Source organism: Crotalus tigris, unplaced genomic scaffold (assembly GCF_016545835.1).
Source record: "Crotalus tigris isolate CLP2741 ecotype Arizona unplaced genomic scaffold, ASM1654583v1 scf7180000017568.12009008, whole genome shotgun sequence".
NCBI classification, from domain to species: Eukaryota; Metazoa; Chordata; class Lepidosauria; order Squamata; family Viperidae; genus Crotalus; species Crotalus tigris.
Genome location: NW_024096478.1, coordinates 7,760,133 through 7,781,911, shown reverse-complemented (window position 1 = coordinate 7,781,911; position 21,779 = coordinate 7,760,133). Strand labels below are relative to the sequence as shown.

Sequence of the window (21,779 nt, the reverse complement as noted above, 5' to 3'; positions counted from 1 at the left end):
GACATTGTGATTAATAGCTAGAGAATCAGCTCTGAGACTAGGCAGACTGGACAGCCAAGAAAATGGACAATAAAAGAATTGTCTTTTAAATACTGTCCAGTACAAAAACTATCTTTAGCAGATCTAGGAACTGGAAAAAAATGATCTTCTTCAATAGAGCATTTCCCCCCCCCCAAAAAAAAAGTTTAAGAGCAATTTGCCTGAAAATATAATGAATGGTTTATTTCATCTTTGAACAGTTTCCTTTCCAGATGTCTGTTTAATGTCCAAGGGGGGGAAAATATAAATCAGAGAAGAAACATAGAAAAAGTAGCATATATCTTTGAAATAAAACCCTTAAAAATCTTTTAATTAAATAGAGGGCAATATGATATATTTGACAGCTAATTTTGCATTAATCAAGCTATGCACTTGCATGCCAGTCCCAAGCCTGGATAAATGGGGAGAGTTGAGGTAAGACCCAGTGGCCTACTTGTAGAAATCTTGCCAAGAAAATGGAAGGCCTCTCAAATGAATATAGTCTGTGCTCTTCAGGCAGAAATTAGGTGTCCAGTTCAACCATTCTGTTCTATTGAGCTGATCCGCTATCAGCCCCTTTTACCACAAAGATCTTGCAAGAGAAGGGCTGTACGAATAACCGTGGGATCTGGCAGGGTGAGAGCTGTGAACCACAAACACAAAGCTTTCACTGTGTCCCTGCATAATAGATACAGTCCCTTGCTGACCTTAATAGGGATACTAAGGTGGCAGGTCAAGCTGGTTTGCATCCATCAAAAAAGGGGACTGAATTATTTGGCATTAAATTCATGGATTTTCTAGAGAAATATTTAAACTAAACAATGAGGACAGAGAGTTAATTGATACAGAACATTTCTGTCCCCAGCAATCTAAAACTAATAGGGTTATCAGTGCTTGTAACATAGATGTTTGTGTGGGTAAGAATATAAACCTTGCTGTCAAGGACAATCAAGATTTTAATAGTGTGTGCCAAACCATGTGCAATAATCAAACAGGTGGTAAGGAAATAGGATAACTCAGGCATAAAACAGATTATGTAGAAAATAAAGACATGGGCAGTCAAAAAGGACTCAAATGTCTATACACCAATGCATAGGATATGAGGAATACATAGAGGGAATTAGAAATTCAAGTAAATGAAGGCAAATATGATATTGTTGCCATTACGGAAACGTCGTAGGATGAAATCCACAAATAGAATATACAGCTAGAGGGATTTAAATTATTTAAAAGAAACAGACCAGATAAAAGAGGAAATGGAGTTGCACTATATATAAAAAATAACTACATCTTTACAGAAATAGAGCACAACAATGATGAAAATTGTCTTAAATGATTTGGGTCAATATAAAACGGGAAAAAATGATGTTGCCATAGGTGCATACTATAGCCCAGCCAACCAAACAGAGGAAATCGATGAACTTTTTGCTAGTCAGTTAACTAAGGTATGTAGGAAGCCCATCACAATAGTAATGGGGGACTTTAACTACTCTGACACCAAGAGGAAGACTCTGGGAGACAAACTCTGCAACTGGGAGACAAACTCTGCACCAAGAGGAAGTTCAAACAGGTTTCTCACAAACCTAGCAGACAACTTTGTCTCCCAAAAAGTAAAGAAGGGGAACTAGGGGATCAGCCATATTGGATTTAATTCTCACTAACAGAGATGAAATGATAGAAGGTGTTGAAGCTACAGGAATCTTGGGGGGGAGTGATCATGCAATATTGGAATTCAACATTATGTAAGCACAAGCAATAGAACAAAGTCAAACTAGACTCTTGGACTTTAAGAGAGCTAATTTCAATAAACTTAAAGAGAGCTTGGGAAGGATTCCATAAATGAGAATTCTCAAGGGGAAAACAACCAAAGCTTGGGAAACTTTGAAAAGCGAGATTATAAAAGCCCAGTCTAGCACAATACCAATAAAGAAGAAAAATAACAGCTCTCAAAAGGAACCAGCATGGTTGTATAAAGAACTCTCTGATAAATTGAAAGACGAAAAGGACAAGTATAAAAAGTGGAAAGAGGAGAACATAACTAAGGCAGAATATCAGCAAATTGCCTGAGCCTGCAAAGATGAAGTGAGAAAAGCTAAGGCACAAAATGAATTAAGGCTCGTGACAAAAATAAAACAAAAAACAAAAAAAGGTTATTTCAACATGTAAAAAACAAGAAAACGATTGGTCCATTAATGGGTGAAAGTGGCAAGAAGGTGACAAGCAACAGGGAGAAAGCAGAACTGCTTAACTTGTTTTTGCATCTGTCTTTACACAAAAGGAAAAAAATAGCCCAATCTATCAAAAACAGTATTGTTAAAAAAAACAGATTAGGAATAAAGGTTAAAATAGACAAAAAAATGGTAAGAGAGCACCTATCCACCCTAGTTGAGTTGAAATCACCAGGACCAAATGGATTATACCCAAGGTTATGAAGGAACTCTCAGAACACTGAACTATATCTTTCAAAGATTCTGGAGCACCAGGGAACTACCAGAGGATTGGAAAAGAGCTGATGTAGTTCCCATCTTCAGAAAAGGAAAAAAATTAGATCCAGGAAACTACAGACCTATCATCCTGACCTCAATACCAGGAAAGATTATGGAAAATATAATCAAACAATGACTCAGGAACACTTAGAGGTAAACAAAGTCATAACCAAAAGCCAACATGGATTTGTCAAAAACGGATCATGCCATTGCATTCTTTGACAAAGTGATAAAATTAGTAGACCAGCAAAATGCTGTGGATATAATTTACTTAGACTTCAGTAAGGCATTTGATAAAGTAGATCACAACCTACTACTTGATAATTTAGAAAAATGTGGGTTAGACACCATTACCACCAGATGGATTCGTAGCTGGCTGACTGGCCACACTCAACATACAGTCTTTAATGGAACTGAATGTAAATGGAGGGAAGTATGCATTGGGGTACCCCAAGGCTCTGTTTTAGGCCCAGTGCTCTTCAACATTTTCATCAATGATTTGGATGAGGGGATAGATGGGGAACTCATCACATTTGCAGACGACACCAAGCTGGCAGAAATAGCCAACACTTCAGAAGATAGGCTTAAGATAAAGAAGGATCTTGACAGACTTGAACATTGGATGCTATCTAACAAAATGAAATTCAAGGGTTAAAAAAATAAGGTTCCACATTTAGGCAAGAAAAACTAAATGCACAGGCATAATATAAGTGATACCTGGCTCAGGTAGTAACTGTGAGAAGGATCTTGGAGTCCTAGTGGGCAATAACTTAAATATGAGCCAGCAGTGTGCTGCAGCTGCCAAAAAAGCCAACACAGTGCTAGGCTTCATTAATAGAGGGATAGAATCAAGATCATGTAAAGAGCTAATACCACTTTATAATGTCTTGGGAAGATCGACTTGGAATACTGCATCCAGTTTTAGTCACCACAATGTTAAAAAGATGTTGAAGTTCTAGAAAGAGTGCAGAGAAGAGCAACAAAAATGTCTAGAGGATTGGAGGTCAAAACATATAAAGAATGGTTGCTGGAATTGGGTATGTCTAGTTTAATGAAGAGAAAGACTAGGGATGACTTGATAGCAGTGTTCCAATATCTCAGGGGTTGCCTCAAAGAAGAGGGAGTCAAGTTATTCTCCAAAACACCTGAAGGCAAGACAAAAAGCAATGGATGGAAACTAATCAAGGAGAGAAGCAACCTAGAATTAAGAAGAAATATCATGTCAGTTAGAACAATTAACCAGTGGAACAAATTGCCTCCAGAAGCAGTGAATGCTCCAACACTGAAAGTTTTTAAGAAGAGATTGGACAACCATTTGTCTAAAGTGGTATAGGGTTTCCTGCCTGAGCAGGTATTAGACTAGAAGACCTCCAAGATCCTTTCCAACTCTGTTATTCTGTTATTCTGAATCAGGCATGGTGCTCAATGGTAGGACTCCCCAGGCTTCAAGTATCCAACTAGCTACTGGGAAAGAGCAAAGACCTGCAATTTTGTAGTCAAGGCACTAATGATAGATCCCAGCTATTGACATAGCCATTGGTAAAAGTAAGGATCTGTGCTACACAAAGACATATTGGATAGCAATGTGTAATGTCTGAGGAACGAGCCAGAGTAAATTGGATATTGTCAAATGGGAGATGGCCAGATTGAAAACTGATGTCCTTGGCATCAATAAGCTAGACTGGATAGACAACAGCTGTTTCCAGTCTGTGGAATTCACTATCTAGTACTCAGAACATGACATCAGGAAAACGAATGCAGTGGCATTTATCATAAGCAAGAAATATGCCCAAGCAGTGGAAAGCTTCTCAATAGTTAATGACTACATTAGGAACATTGGAATATCTTCCAAACCCCTCAGAATCACCATTCCCCAGGTCTACGTCCCAACAACTGATGCAACAGAGCTTGAAATAGAGGGTTTTTATGTCAGCATCGAAAAATATCTGAAGGAAATGTCTCCAAAAGACACATAAATGATTTCAGTGCAAAAGTTTGTAGCCAAACAGAAATAGGCATCACTGACAGGTTTGGACTTAGAGAGGGGAAGGATGATCATTTGGCTCAGTTTTGCCATTAAAATAATTTTTTAATCATGAACTCCTGATTCAACCAGCGTAAGCATCACTTATACATTTGGATCTCGTCAAATAAACTGCATCATAATCAGACAGATTATTTCCTATGCAAGCACTGATGTCCAGCTTGTCCTTGCTATCATGACATATCTGACTGAGTGCTGATTGTGATTCAGATTATGAATTGTTGGTGGCTAAGTTCAGAATCAAGTCATGCAATATCAGAAAGAAGTTTGACCAAAGTAGTTTGACATCACCAAAATCCCTCCCACGTATGCAACTGAAGTAAAAAATTGGAGTGAGTAGCTCCACTAGTGTAAAGAGCAAAGAAGATTCTTAAACAGATATCTGGAGAGGAAACTGTCTAAAGATGGAATAAATATTTAGATGTGCAATATATCAGATTTGTGCAAGAACTGCCACCTAGGCTTAACTACTTTTTAGGTCCAGAGCAAAATGACAACATTTAGAAGCAGCTCAGCCAGCCATCTCCCTAATTCACTGGAGTATAAGAAGGGGAAAGAGATGCAGCATAATGAGATTTGTGAGATTCTATTATTATAGCCAATTTCAATAGTTTTTAGCCTTCCTGTGGAGTTGATTGCTGGTCAATTCAACTGAGTGGCATTAACAATTAGGTCACGAGTTAGACTGGATCCTTCCCAAGGTTGTTTTCAATCTTTTTGTTCATCTAATCTATTGTTCTAGTGGCATATGTGGCTCAGGAAAGATTTTTTTCATTTGTGCAGCCTCAATTACCTTTCAAGGAATAGAGTCCATGTTAACAGGCATATGAAAACGTAGAGAGGAAAAAGACACCAAAGCTTGCCAAAGGAGGAGAGAAAATCCCATGGGAAATAACAACTTGATAGGGAAACCAGTGAATAGGGCTGTATTTGCTAGGTATGTTCAAGCAGGATATATGTTTTTCAGGGATGCTTTTATTTCATTCTGATTCCTGTACCAAGTGCACGGTTGACTTCAATGATTTAAATTGCCCCTTTCCACTTCATGCAATTATTGAGTCAAGGAAAGAAATGAATGGCTGAGACATGTGTGCTTTCTTACCAACTTGCATTCAGCCAGTAAATATTTTTTTCGTTGCTAGTAAAGGAAAGAGCCGAGGATTGGAAACCAGTCTGGTCTTCTATGGAGGTAAAAGAATTGTCTGATTCTTGTTGGATTTTGTTGCTGCAAAATCTCTTAAGACTTAACTATCCTCATGCTGTATCTTTGAAAAAGGGAATTGCTATGCTTTACCCCAGGAATGCTGTACTGCTATTGCTATGAGCCAGAAATATGGGTTTCAAATTATATTAAAAGCTTATAAATCACCAATTCCAATGGATTTGAGGCAACCAGAACCAAAACTTCTTTCTGATAACAGCTGATAAGTAGAATTTATATGACACTGAATTACTTTGATGCTGATACTTCTTGCTGGATCAGAGATTTTGCCATTCACAACTGAAACTGCAGTTTAGTATGACATTATCTGTTGCTAGAGAAAATACATTGGAAGACTGTATCTTCAGGAATTGCAAAAAGAACTCTCTACTTCTTAAAACTAAGCCACAAATATTTCACTTAACACAGGTCCACATACATGATGTCAACGCTGTAAACACTGGATGTTCCTGCTCTGAGAACTGATGAAAATTGCAGCCATTTTCTCTTTGCTTTTAACATGCTTTTTCTGGTGTTTAGAAATCAGGTGCAGAAGAGGGGGATTGGGATGAAAGCTTGAGCTCAGTTAGCCATAACAATAATGCTGCTTTGTGGGAATCCAAGGACGAACTGATAACGTTTTGGCGGGCTGAGGAGCTAGGGAGAAAACCCGCATTTTGGGCTAATTGGAGAATATGATTTATGATAGCTTATTGGGGGTGGGAATTGCACTTTGTTACTTTATATCCAGGGGAAGGGAATTTAGTTTTTGGGTTCAACTATGTAGTGCCGATACTTTGTTTCCTGAATAAAATGTTCTTTAAGGTCTTCTAGTCCAACCCCCTGCTTGAGTAGGACACCTTATACCAATTCAGACAACCAGCAACCCATATTATGAATTACTATTATGAGACATGAAGGCCAAGGATTTGGGGAGAGATATTCTGAAGAGCATCAGCTTTGGGGAAAGTTGATGAGTGGTGCCTCTTTGTGGTACATCAGAATAACAGAATTGGAAGGGACCTTGGAGGTCTTCTAGTCCAACCCTTCTCAAGCAGTAACCCTATACAATGTCAGACAAATGGCTGTCTAGTATCTTCTTGAAAGCCTCCAGTGGTGGAGTACCCACAACTTCTAGAGACAAGTCATTCCACTGATTGTTCTCATTGTCTGGAAATTTCTCCTCCTCTCCTTGATAAGCTTCCATCTGCTACTTCTTGTCCTGCTTTCAGGTACTTTGGAGAACAGGCTGACCTCCCCCTTCTCTGTGATAGTCCCTCAAATACTGGAAGACTGCTATCATGTCATCCCTAGTCCTTTTTATCAGACCAGATATATGAAATTCCTGCAACTGTTTTTTCATATGTGCCTCCACTCTCCTAATTATTTTTGTTGCTTATATATATATATAAATTTAAAAATCTGATCCATTTAAAAAATATATCCAACCCCAAGAGTTTTTTTTTTAAAAAAAAATGGGGGCAAGTTTTCCAAAGATTTTCCAAGACATGTATGGTATTTCCTCCTATCCCATCCTATTCCTAGCAAAATGGCCATCACAGCCTCTCATAAGCTCTTGATCAGTTCCAAGGACCCTACCTTGCTGCTATTATTTCCCAGGACAAGAAATAGATTAACAGAATAAAGCTCATGGGCCTACTGGCTTCTATGCAGTATGCATTATCTCTTGATAATGTAACATTTTATGCCATGTAGCAGACATCAGCACTAAATGATGTCTGATTATTTGAAATTGCAAAAGCCAATTTCTTAAGAGCAACATTGGCAGGCAGAGGCATATTCACAGAAATTAGAATAATATGAAATCTGAACAAGACTATGAAATATTGTAGATTAGAAAACTGTACATATAATACAGGGATAATTGCTTGCCTATATGTTACTACTCTCTTATTCTTGTATCATGTTATATTTCTTGGGCTTTTAATCATGATACTGCAAGAGTGAAATAAAGTAGTGCCTGCCCTAGGACTATGCAATACTTTGGATCTGATTGGGAAGGCATGCTTTGGAATGAATGTGAAAATCAACACAACTGTTGTCTTCAACACATTAAGGAAATGGTTCCTTTTCCTAGAATTATGCAGCTGCTGAAGGGCTACTTGCACTGCAGCTGTGTGAACTTGGAAATACACATGGCTGCTTAATGAGTTACAAACAGGTGTTAGGTTCATACTCACATATATATTTAAAGTACTTCTTCATCATCAAAACAAAATCCCATCAAATTGCACATTCGTAAAATACAATACACCCTAATGCAGCTTTCATCAGTTCCTGTCCAGATTTAGGATTCAGAGTGGCAAACAGCTACATTATAAATATTGATTTGTATATATCAGTGTTAGTCATCAATGGGCAGCAGATCATTTTTGTAACTGTTTATTGTTGTGCCCTATCACAAATTTGGGTGGGAGAGTGAGATTGATTAGTCTATCCTGCTCACAGGAATATCTGCCCATATATTAGTCCTACATAAAGCAGCAAGTTTCATTCTACACTCACTACAAATGGTATATACATCGAGTTATACTAGAGTTTTAGTCTTTGGAATCCTGAAATGTTCAGATGATTTTAAAAATGGATTTCTTATATAAAGAGACTATGCCTGTTATGACATGTCCAAACATTTTGCCAAATTAGAAGTACTCTGAGTGAAAAGACTTTACTGGCGTAATATGGAGATGGTAGTGGACGAAAGAAGCAGGAAGGAATTATTCGCAAACCTGATGCAGTATTCAATACTATCTGAAAATGTATTTTGAAGGCCATGTGACTTTCAGCTTATTATGCAGGAGACAAAGCTAATACAAAGGAACTTAAAATCATGGCAGTCAAGAAAATTACAGCTGTGACTCACATAGCTTTTTAAAGATCATTTCAAAAACAATGGAAGCCCCAGATTGACACTGAATGATCTTTATTTTCCTCTCTAACCACTGTCTGTTCTTGCTTTATGTAGGGGAACATCATTTAATCATGTCGTATTGTAACTAGTGCTTTGTTTCCCATAGGGAGCTAGACTTTGTATTGGCTAGATTAGACCATTTGCAATAGTAGAAAGACTGTTTACATTGTCTAAAGCCTCTGAATACTTAAATTAATCTAGCAATTTGTCAAAAAAAATTCCATCCAAATGCAAATGTAATTTATAATTGCTTCCTCCAATCTGTTGTCCTCTACAAGTGCTGTCTTACAATCTCCCTTTCTTAGTCAACCTATGAAAGCCTCTTGGAAGTGGAAAATATTAACAATACAAAAAACAGCTGGATTTCATGGAAGTTTAGTAACAGTAACTCTATCAGTAGATGGAGAATGCTATCAATAAAACTACAATCTCCTGAGTGCTAGAGAGAGTAGCTTGGCTGTGGCTTGGGGGGCACTTTTTTCAGTACCATTGTAACTTCGAACAGTCACTAACCAATCTTCTATATCAGCGGTTCTCAACCTATGGGTCGCGACCCCATTTGGGGTCGATTGACCTCTTTTCGGGGGTCGCCAAAGGCGGCGATCCGCCATTTTGTCCCCTCTGGGGGCGCGCTGCGCCTCCGGGGGGTGGTGCCGCGCACGCGTGCCGCGCATGGGGATGGCGGCGCACCTCCCGGGGGCGGCGCCATGCATGCGCACCGCGGCGTGCCTCCCGGGGGCGGCGCCGCGCATGCGCGCCGCGCGCGGGGCCGCCCCCATGCGCGCCGCGCACGGGGGCCACCACACATGCGCACTGCGCACCGGGGCCCCGCCCCCCATGCGCACCGCGCATGCGCATAACGTTTGTGTGACGGGGGTCGCCGTCACACAAACGTTGAGAACCGCTGTTCTATATGTTCAGTTTTGATTCATTAAAACACCCAGTTCCTTTTTGCTTATAATGCTGCCCAGTATGATCTCTCCCATCCAAAATTCATACATTTGATTTTTCCTACACAAATTCCATGTTGAAATTTATCTTGTTAGCCCATTATTGTAACCCCATTATTTCAGTTTATCAAGACACACACACCCCAATTCCCAAGACTGTCCTTACTTGAGTTGCATTTAACTTACAATGCATGAAATAGCCCTACCCAAGATAATAGAAACAGGAAAAGGTAAACTACAGGTAGTCCTTGATTTATGACCACAATTGAGCCCAAAATTTCTATTAAGCGAGACACTTAAGTGAGTTTTGCCCCACTTTACAACCTTTCTTGCCCTAGTTGTTAAGTAAATCATTGCAGTTGGTAAGTTAGTAACTCAGTTGTTAAGTGAACCTAGCTTCTCCATTGACTTGACTTTTGAGAAAGTCAGAAAACGGGATCACATGACCTTGGGACACAGCAACAGTGATAAATATGAATCAGTTACCAGCATCTGAATTTTGATCATGTGATCATGGGGAAACTGCAAAGGTCGTAACTATGAAAAATGGTCAAAAGTAACTTTTTCAGCGCTGTTGTAACTTTGAATGGTCACTAAACAAACTGTTGTAAGTTGAGGACTACAACCTGTATTACCATAATTCGTACAGAAGGCGTCACCTGCCATATTTTAAGGGCTAATGCAGCAGTTACTTTGAACCCTACCCCCCCCCACTCCTGAAAAATCAAAATGACAAAATGCTTTCAAATAATAATAGGTACTACAATGGTAATGAAATTTAGATCACCTTGGAGTCTTCTACTGACATCTTATGAAGGTTCCTATCTTATGGACAAAAACCACAGGGGCAACTTAAATAAGCAGGCAAAACCACAGCAGATCTGGTTGCACTCTCTCTACTGTCTCGCTTATGGCCTTTAAAATGTATAGTGTTTTGAAACAAAGAGCAAGAAAAATTCCATTAAGATAGATGATCAAACATAGAAAGTGGGTGATCTTTACAAATGTGTAAGTAAAAGAAACATGCAGCAGGAAAGACTTTAAATACATAGTCACATGTTTCCTCTTAATGACAAATTTGTAATAAGAACTGGCTATTTTCAGATTTCTGAAGCAGAGAACCAGCTTTGTCTCTTAGACAAAGTAGTACACACACACGCACACAGATACAAACAGTAGTGTAGCACTAACAAGAACTGCATCTTACGGATGAATGTAACAGTCATACAGTACAAAATTTACAAAACAAACCATTCACAACATAGCATCTTTAAGGCTCTCAAAATGCAACATCTGTACATAAATTCATCCCATGGTCCATTGGCCATGTTGATTAGGCTGCCTGGAGCTGTAGTTCAACAATAACTGGTGTACCACTTCTATGTTTTCTTTTCTCAGTAAAGTATTTTCTATTCCATCCATTAGTGATGCAATAATTCTGACAAGAATACAAATCTCTTTCAATTACAACTCACTAATTCTATTCAGGTTACTTTTTAAACAATATTTTCACAATGTACTTAATTAATCCTCATGTGGGCAATGAAGTGATGTCATTAAACATCCAACAGTCATTTGCATCAAATCTCAGAGATCTATTTTGACATGTTTTATCAATGTCTTCTGCATCGATATTTCTTTACCAATGGAATACAATTATCAATGGAACTTCATTGTTGCTGGAATTGGGTATGTCTAGTTTAATGAAGAGAAGGACAAGGGGGGACATGATAGCAGTGTTCCAATATCTCAGGGATTGCCAGAAAGAAGAGGGAGTCAAGCTATTCTCCAAAGCGCTTGGAGGCAGGACAAGAAGCAACGGGTGGAAACTAACCAAAGAGAGAAGCAACCTAGAACTAAGGAGAAATTTCCTGACAGTTAGAACAATTAACCAGTGGAACAACCTGCCTCCAGAAGCGGTGAATGCTCCAGCACTGGAAGTTTTTAAGAAGAGACTGGACAGCCATTTGTCCGAAATAGTATAGGGTTTTCTGCCTGAGCAGAGAGTTGGACTAGATGACCTCCAAGGTCCCTTCCAACTTTTTATTATTATTATTATTATTATTATTATTATTATTATTATTATTATTACTACTAGTACTACTACTACTACTACTACTACTACTACTACTACTACTACTACTACTATTACTATTATAAAAATTAGCTTTCCTTTGAGGCAGGCTTCTAGAAATCCCCAAATTCTGATCTTGAGCTTAGAGAGGTTTTCTACAACTTTGAGGAGCACTTACATAGTCATATATCTCAATAGTGTAGTTTGAGACATTTGAATGTTAAATTCCACTAGATTATACTCGTTACATGCAACTCTTACAATGGCATATTTCTCCCAAATCCAAAAATTCTACAAAATCCACTTCAATATACTATAAAAGCTCAACTGTGAATCCTTTTAATTTATATCTGATGGTACATCTTTTTCAATTCATATATCTGTGCCTAACTGCAATAAAAGCTCTCCTGTTTCATCATATTCATGCTTCATTAAATTAACTTGCTGCTTTAATGCTGGAAGAAACTGAAATCCAAACCTATCATTACTTATTTGTAAGCTGGAGAAGCAAATCCAAATGTCAAGGCTCCCATTTGAATTCTACTTTGGCTAGAGTACATTCAAGCATGCCATTTGACACACAATGCTGCTTTTGGTTTAACAACACACTACTTATAGCTACTAAATATGCAAAGCTTGCAAATAGGATCAAATGCATTTTTTTTTAATTCTAAAAAAAAGTTTTAATTCTACAAAATGTTTAATTCTACAAAAATATTCCATGTTTTTTTTTCAGCCCTGAAAACTCTGATAATATAATGGGAGTGTACAACCAGTTCTGTATTCTCACATAAAACTCAAAATTGCAGTTTGTGAAAGTCTGCCTACACAGTTGTGTTATTAGCACAACTGCAGGAAACTGCAACAGCTAATGCTGGTCTGCTAGTGCTGTTTAACTAGTGTTGTCTCAAGGATTGCTAATGGATGGGGACAAATCTGGAATGATTAGAGTAGTCCCTTTACAAATAACTCCTAGGAGAAATTTATTTGTTATCTGTTATCAAAATTGTTAGCACGATAGGCACAATTTGTTATAAAATGCTCATTTTATAACAAGAAGCAAATTAGTCTTGCAGGATGTGTTTTACTATATTAGGGGGCTGTTGTGACACATAAAAGCTATCCTAAAAATAAATATTAGGGTGTACAAGGCTTTGATTTCTATAGGGAGGGAGGAAGGGTGGGAAGGAGGGAGGGAAGAAGGAAGGAAGGAAGGAAGGAAGGAAGGAAGGAAGGAAGGAAGGAAGGAAGGAAGGAAGGAAGGAAGGAAGGAAGGAAGGAAGGAAGGAAAGTTAATGGATATAAAGAGAAGTGGTAATGGATATTATTACATCTATGATTTCACAATTCTTTCAGCTGGAGACAATAGGCCTGACAATTGTTACATGTAGACTAAATGATGTATAAAGTAATTTAGATGACCTGAATTTCAAAACTTTTTGAAAGCTTTCCTTGGAACAGAATTCAAGTTACTTATGTTGATCGGTAATGGAGCACATTAGAATACTGTTTTTACCTGAAGGGAAAAAAACCCCACAACTCTTAATTTAAAATTAAAGAGTCACTTTGTATAGTAAGATTAAGAAATACAAAAATAAATATTAAAAAGAGAATAAATTAAAATGTCCCTCCATTTTCAGTTGAGGAAAAAAAGCTTGTTTCCCTTCAAATAGTAGTTTGTACCAATTACTGATTTTACTTCTGGACTCAGTTCAAATGACTAATATTGTCCTTTCATGATTTAAATTGTATGGAGCAATTTATCAAGGACTGATTATGCTTTGGTCATTTCCTTAGCATCACATTGAAAGGACCTATTCATAATATTAGTTATGCTAGTAGTTATGATAAAAAAAACCCTTTATGGATTACTGCCTTGTTGTGGCGATGGGGCTTGCGTAACTCAATGAAGCTATAAGCTATGCCGTGCAGGGCCAAGGTATTTTCCAATACTGTACTACATACATCTGCATTTGATTGCATTCATTTGACACTTTTATTTAGAAATAAATTTAGTTTCTTTGTGAATCCATTTCAAAATCTTTTGTCTTCCCATACTTGGATCCATTAATTCTAGCAACACAATGAAAACTATTAAATGGGGTTGTGTCTAGAAGAAAAATAAATACAAATCCATAACTTCAGCAGGATGCATAAATGTATGAGTAAATGCATGCACAGATGTAGATATAAATGTAGGGAAATAGAAAAGTTTATTCAGAACATGAATATTAGGACAAGAGTTACAGAAGATAAATGAAAAATATTCTTAAATGCTTGCCTGAATATACCTTATATAACATCAAAATAGAGGTTATCATCAAAGTCACCCTCAATTTGCTGATCAGCCTCATACTGTACCTACACCAAAAAAATCCATTATTCTTTTTTCTTGATAACCCATAAGTTCAAGAATGTCAGGAAATATTCCCCTAAAATAACAAATTTTCATCCATAGGGAAAATAAATAGCAAATATAGAATTTGTGTTATATTTATAAGGCAACGTACATAGCATTTGTTCCCATTTTTTTTTTAAAAAAAATAACAAATGTGTGAGGTACTTTGGGCTGATAGACTGGCCCAAAATCAGGCATGAGCTTACAGCTGTAGGTAGATTTGAACTCAGTCTCCTGACTCCTAATCCAACACCTTAACCACTAAACTACACTGAATCTATATAGAATAAAACTCTCACATCTGTTTCTTTGTTTATAATCTTCAATTGGGAAAAACATTAAATAATAAGGCAACAGTTTTTTAATCAACGCACAGGTAGTCCTTAATTTACAACCACAATTGAGCCCAAACTTTCTGTTCCTAAGTGAGATAGTTGTTAAGTGAACTTTGCCCACTTTATAACCTTCCTTGCCACCGTTGTTAAGTGAATTACTGGAGTTTTTAAGTTAGTAATGTTAAATGAATCTGGCTTCTCTGTTGAATTTGTTTGTCAGAAGGTTGCAAAAGGTGATCACATGACATAAGGACAGTGCGACTGTCATAAATATGAGTCACTTGCCAAGTATCTGAATTTTGATCACATGACCATGGGGATGCTGCAATGGTCCTAAGTGTGAACAAGGGATATAAGTCACTTTTTCAATGCTGTTGTAACTTTGAATGGTCACTAAATGAACTGTTGCAAGTCAAGGACTACCTTTATTTTAAATGAGCTAACTTACAGAAGGTATAAATTTGGCAAAGTTGTAGCTGCTTCATTGCTGTCAGGCTGCCTCCTCACCATAGTCAGGCATGGTCATGTGATTGTCATTTCCAATGCTCCCTGCCAACTTCCCACAAAGAAAGTCATTGGGGAAGCTGGCAGGAAGTCGGAAGTCCTAGGCTGGCAAGGCAGGTAAGTGGCTGCTGCCTGGTGGGGAAGATTACACAAGGGTTTGAGGGGGGTGCATAAGAAGCATGTGCAGCTCAAGGAGGATGTGTGAGAGGTGCCAAATGGTAAAAGATTTGTGGGCATGCATGGAGCAGAGCTGCACTGGTCAGCAAGGGTGCACAAGGGTATAGGGAAGGGCACATGAGGCACCATGTGGGTCAGATGGTGGTGTGAGGAGTGTGCAAGAGGGTGTGCAATGTGTGTCTGGGAGGTTAATAGGGATGCAGCATGGTTCAGGAAGAATGCATGGAGATACCCAAGCGTTAGGTAATATCACTAAAATGATGACTCAGCCTAGTTTTCTTATATTCTCTCTCTTACCAAATCCACATGTTCTTTTGGATCTCATGCATGTTGGTACAGCAAATGTCCAACCCTTCAACAAAGAAATGAGAGTAGCTATGGATTGTTTCCAGGATCCCAAGAATCTTAACTCTCATTGTATCCAAATTGTGATATTAATTTTCTTTCCAGAAGTTCCAGTCTATAGATCCACTGGAGATAGAATGTTACTGCAAAATTCTTTCCACATGACAGATCATACTTAGGAAACTGAATGTGTTGTGAAGCCCCAAGTGGCTGGTCAATCAATGAAGCACACTTTTTGCTTTCTTTTACATCAGAGATGATCACGGCTGAAGAGCCACATCTTTTCCATGATATACCGAGAAAGTATTGAGTAATAACTATGAAGCCACTAACTAGCAAAACTCCACCATTCAAAGCCAGGTATAGATATAGGAATAAAGTAAGTCTCTTAATAATATATATATTAACCAAATAAAAGGAAAAACGAACACAGGATATAATAAACCAGACTGTTTAATATAAACAAACCTGTGGTTAAGAAGAGTCACTAAGCTTTCGTCTGGCCAAAACTGCCGGCATCATCAGAGTTAAAATAGAAGGAGATCGGGAAGGCAGCTCATATAGCCTCCTGCCTCTGCGCCCAGCTCCTTGAGCACATCATCGGCTCATTGATTGTATTAATCCGTATCGCACAGAGTTGTTCCACATCAGGCAAACTGTCCTTGGCTCCACTAGTTGTTTTACGATCCTCAAGTGCTCTTTTAGAGAGTGTGCAAGCACTTGGGGGGCGGCTGTCAATCCGTCCCTGCGCCCAGTCTCCCTCCCTCCCAGGGCCATTATCCTCCCCCACCCCAAGGCCGTTGTCGTAATTCCTCCGCTCCAGTCCTGCAACAAGCAGCTGTTCTGGCATTCCTGCTCTCTGTCTTCCCCCTCCCTCCCCCTCCTTCCAGATCGCAACCTTTGACCTTCACACTAATTGGATAATGTGACTTGTGACTGCAAGATAAGGGAGGGGCTTAGCAAGAAAAGTTGGATGCCAGAATCTGACTTCCTCTTGCTGGCATCTAGAGGGCCGAGGGCCACCAGGTTGCCTAAGGAGGGGTGAACCGGCCCAGGTTGGAGACAGAGCTGGTCAAAACGTCCATGATGTGCCGTCAATTTGCAACACTGTAATAAAGACTTTAGGATAAACGTGCCTGAAAGTTCTTTGAAGTGTTTCATTAGTCGGAACCTTGACACCGCCTACTCAAGGAAGCATGGCTTTCTAATGAAAATTCCATCAACCAGCATATAGATCTTTTGCCGGCTTACCAGATTCTTAGGAGATGGGAAAAACAGTGCCACAACCTGCTGAGAAGACATTTAACTCTTCCTATGCAGGATTGGGTGGTAGAATGATGGATGAGATGGGCACGATCTCTAAGGAAGACGATGACCTGGTTAAAGGGAAAAACCAGAAACCAAAACAATGACAGCATTTTGCATAATTGGGATGACGGCTCTATAGGTGAGACAACCATGTCTCCCATGGACCGAGATGATGGACCAAATGGCCCTAAGCCAGGGACGGACACACTGAGGTGATCTGGAAGAAGGGGGAGGGAAGGGGAAGACAGAGAGCAGGAATGCTGGAACAGCTGCTTGTTGCAGGACTGGAGCAGAGGAATTACGACAACGGCCTTGGGGGTGGGAGGGAGACTGGGCACAGGGACGGATTGACAGCTGCCCTCCAAGTGCTTGCACATGCTCTAAAAGAGCACTTGAGGATTGTAAAACAACTAGTGGAGCCAAGGACAGTTTGCCTGATGCGGAGCAACTCTGTGCGATACGGATTAATACGATCAACGGGCCGATGACGCGCTCAAGAAGCCGGGCACAGAGACAGGAAGCTACATGATCTGCCTTCCCAATCTCCTTCTATTCTAAATCTGATGACGCCAGCAGCTGCCGGACGAAAACTTAGTGACTCTTCTTAACCACAGGCTTGTTTATATTAAACAGTCTGGTTTATTATATCCTGGTGTTTGTTTTTTCTTTTATCTGGTTAACATAATGCCCAGGATTTTCATTTTTAGTATTTTAAAAGACATCATCAGAGCATAGAAACAAGTCAATGGGAGTTTCCTTTTATAACACCGGCCAGTTTTTGCGCATGGCTCTTGGACCTAGTCATCGGTCCATCTGATGTCTCTGATTGTTTCATTCTTGAAAGGCATGTACTCACTGTTCCCTTGATGGTTTTTAAAGCTGCAATTCCCTTATCCACTTTCTTTTCTCCAATCTCCTCCCTTGTGCACCCCCCGCTGTCCGTCATTGCACCACCAATTTCTAGGGCTGCTGTTCCCCCCTCCTTCCTTTTGCCCATCGCTTTCTTTGTATGCATCCCATCATCCAGATTCGTTGTTCCTTCCTCCCCCTCTTTTTCGGTCATTTCCCTCACCTGCCCACGGCTATCTGCTGTAATCTCAATGATATTTAAGGTCACTACTCCCCCCTCCTCCTTTTCCCCAACCGTTGATTCGTTCGTGTGTTTCCAACCACCCCATTGTGTTACATGCTTTTGCTCATTCCCTCTCCTCATTTCTACCCCAAAGCACAACAGTTATTTCCCTGGAAGGCTGTTGGCAGGATGTGTATCCAATAAAGTCATCTTGCTTTTTCGCTCCACTTGTGCGTGAGTGTATGTATGTATGTATATAAAAGCAGCTAACATAATGTAAGCCCACCTCTAAAATGAGCCCAATGAGCCACCAATCAAATCAGGATGAGTCTCCATCCTTAATTCTCAGATAAAGTTTTTAGTCACACAGGAAGCTAACAAAATAGCTTCCTCATCAGTTTAGGAAGCTCAGGAACCTAATTGCGGCTTGATGAACCGGGTGCACAGCACGCATTTCTGTATAGTCATATTCGATCGGTCATTAAGGGTCTCCAGCTGGGAGAGAATGGAAAGAAGTGAGTTGGCATGATAATGGAGCAAATTTTCACGGCTAAATAGAGTCTGTAAAATATTGAGGCATTAATGTTTATTTAATATGAACCAGCAAAAGAAAAATAAACTACCTGGTCCCTTCAAACATTTATGCATTATCCATCACAGAAACTAAGTAAAAATTAAAGGTCATAAGCCCATATTTTCTTTACAAAAAAACCAGCAATCTCAGACAAATGATGACGGGGATATATCTACATATTTCCATAAATTAAATAAGAATTAAGTGACTCAGAATGAAAAATCCTCAAGCTTTTTTTTCCCACAAGTGGGCAATTTTCCCTCTGTGTACAACAATTTACCATTATTCTGAGGCAGAAAAAAAAGCTATTGAGCAAGCTTTAAAATATATTTATATTATTATTATTTTTTAAAAAAAACACTTTAAAAGACAATTATGATTATTATTTAGATTATTTATATAGCTGCCTTTTCAAAATAAGTTAGGGCAAAATTAACACACACAAACCCAGACCCAGTTTTGTTGGTGGTTAAAGCTCAAGGCTAGAAAGTGAGAAACTTACTTCAGCTATGAAAGCCAGCTGAGTGACTTTGGTCCAGTCCCTCTCTCTCTGCCCAACCCACCTCACAGGGTTTTGTGAGGAAAATAGGAAGACAAAGAGTGTTGGATATGTTTGCTGCCTTCAATAATTTATATAAATAATAACGTGGGATAAAAATAAATAAAAATCCCCTTCTCAGGACAAGAACAAAAGGTAATAGAAAGTAAAGAACATACCCTTCTCATTTGAATATGATAGATACGATTTGGGTTTTTTTTTTCATGTTTTTCATCCCATGCAAGCTGCAAAAATATTACCAAGATACCAAATAGTTGCCTATCCCTGGATTAGGTAAAACATATCACAACACATATCACAGACTTCCACATTTTTAAGATGACCCTGTTTCTACCTTAAAGCATGAAACTCCTGAAGTTAATTTTCTAAAGATGAAGCAACTTCCAGTCAAAAGTAGGAGGGGTAAATAATAAATCCTGTCTGCCAATAAGAAAATGCTTCTGCCCCATGACCAGTGGTGGTATTCAAATAAGTGAACAACCGATTCTCTATGTGGATGCTGCTTCCTGAAGTCTGTTCTGGGCCTGGGCAACAAAAAATTAGCTACCGCCAAAGTGGTGCGAACCGGCTGAATCCTACCACTGTCCATGACTCATATTAATTGCTTGACTGTATATATGATCCTGGGCAATATTAAGTATTTTCATTTATAGAGAAAAAGATTTTGGGACTAAAGGCCCCACCAACAGTCTTCTGCCATATGAATCTATCCATCTGTTGAGTTTTTCTGAGACTCTGCTTTGCAGGTGCTTCCATGAGTTATGCAGGACAAGAAATCAGTGCCATCTGATTTGTAAATCAATTTCCCAAATTGCATCTTTCCATATCCATGTGCACAGAAATTGATATCTTTGGAAATTTGGTGATGTGGTTTGTAGTTCCAAAACTACTCATGAAATGTAATAGTGGTTAAAAGTAAGTACAGCACAAATAATGCATTGCATAATATAAATGTTTTTGCACACCTATAGGACAGAAAACTTTATAAATAGGTTTTAGAAGAAGCATACACAAGGTTTTGTGTAGTGTTTGCTGAATTTGTAAATCAATGTGGAAATAAAATACAATTATAATCAGGAAAATAAGAAACTGAGCAAAAACAAAACTGACAGAAGTACCCTAAAATGCAAATTTATTTTTCTTACTTAAAGATATTAATGTAGTAATTAGTATTTTTCCCTCTTTTAGCTTTCAATCAAGAGTATTTTTTCAAACCTTTCAAAGATAATAACTTTTTGCTGTTTTTTTTAAAAGAAAACCATATACCGTTTTTAAAAGCAACTGGGTTTTGATGTTTGAGAGCAATTTTGAATATCAGGTGGTGAAATGCGGGATGTAAATAATTCAAATAAATAAATAAGGTTCAGGGTTATTTAACACATGTTCATTATGTCATTGAAACTACTAGTATGACCTGAAATTTCTCACATTTCCTAGACATATCATTTGACTGTCTATTCTCATTCTCTCTGTCTCTCTCTCTCTCTCTCTCTCTCTCTCTCTGTGTGTGTGTGTGTGTGTGTGTCTGTCTCTCTCTCTCTCTCTCTCTCTCTCTCTCTCTCTCTCCCTCTCTTTCTCTCCCCCTTCCCCTCCCTCCCTCTCCCAAATGTTGAGTTCCACACAAGAGGTTTATGCTACTCCCAAATCAGATCACGACACTTGCCATCCCATGCCACTGCCTCTGTTCAGCAGCTGAATGGACAAAGTTCCAGCTCAATTATGATGCAAACAGAACCATTCTCAGCTGGAAATGCAGAATTTTGTACAGTTTTCAGGCAGGCACTCTACAGGATGCCTGCCTGCAAACTGGGAGAAGGAGGGGGAAGTTTTGCTTCAGCCTTCCTGAACATCACTGCCCACCGGGTCCTCTAACGGAAAGGTTGCCTTCACAGTTTTGCAAATCCCACTTCATGTAGCCGGCAGAGCGGCAAAGATGAATTTTTTAAGATGCTGTCAGTTTTCCCCTTCTCTTGGGGAAGGGGCGGGCAATGCAAAGGAACAGGCTTCTTATTTTTTTCCCCTATCTTTTTTTTTCTATTTCTTTTATAGAATAACATTAAAAGAATTTTTGTCATTGCAGAACTTTTTATCAGATGAGATTTGTGATTTGATTTTCATTCCTTAAGCTGCTTGAACTAGCAGAGTTTTTCTTTTTTCTTTTAAAAAAGAAAACAATTCCTCAAAGACTAGGGAATGGAAAGCTGCAGCAACAAGAAAGTGTCCGCTATTTACCTATTAATATATTTTTCTTTCAATAGCAAAACTGTCCATCCAACTGCATTATCAGCAAGAAAAATTAACAACCTGATGGTGTCCTAGGAAACTTCAAAATAATTATCATTATGGTCAAATATCTACTTGTTTTTAAGAAAACATTCCATTACACAGAGATTAGATTATGTAGAAATAAGAAGCTTATTAGAATTTAGGAAATGTTTTGTCTGCCTCTTAGCTGAGATCTGGAGGAGTTATCTTGAAGGTACTTCAACTGCCAGAGATTTGCTATGCAAACTCCCAGGAATCTGTGTTTTGTACCTGTAAGTAACCCATTGGTTTTCATTCCTTGTTTAGTTATGGACGATGCTGAACCTTTTAAACGTTCAGCACCTGTTTAAGATATCTCTCTTGACCTAGGCTTTTCACTGAACCATATTTTTATTTAACACAATATAATTTTGTTCACCCAAATACACCATTGTCTTTGTATTTTTACCTTAACACAAAAATGAAATATTGCATCCTTAATCGTCTCTCTGAAAATATAAATTTAAGGATAATAATAAAAAAGGACATGAAATTCTACTC

At 38.6% G+C, this 21,779-nt stretch overlaps 1 protein-coding gene across 8 annotated transcripts in view; it reads right to left on the bottom strand.

The window, feature by feature from the left end:
* Positions 1–21,779, bottom strand: part of HTR4 (5-hydroxytryptamine receptor 4) — a 238,347-nt gene that overhangs the window by 77,069 nt on the left and 139,499 nt on the right. The window lies entirely within an intron of this gene.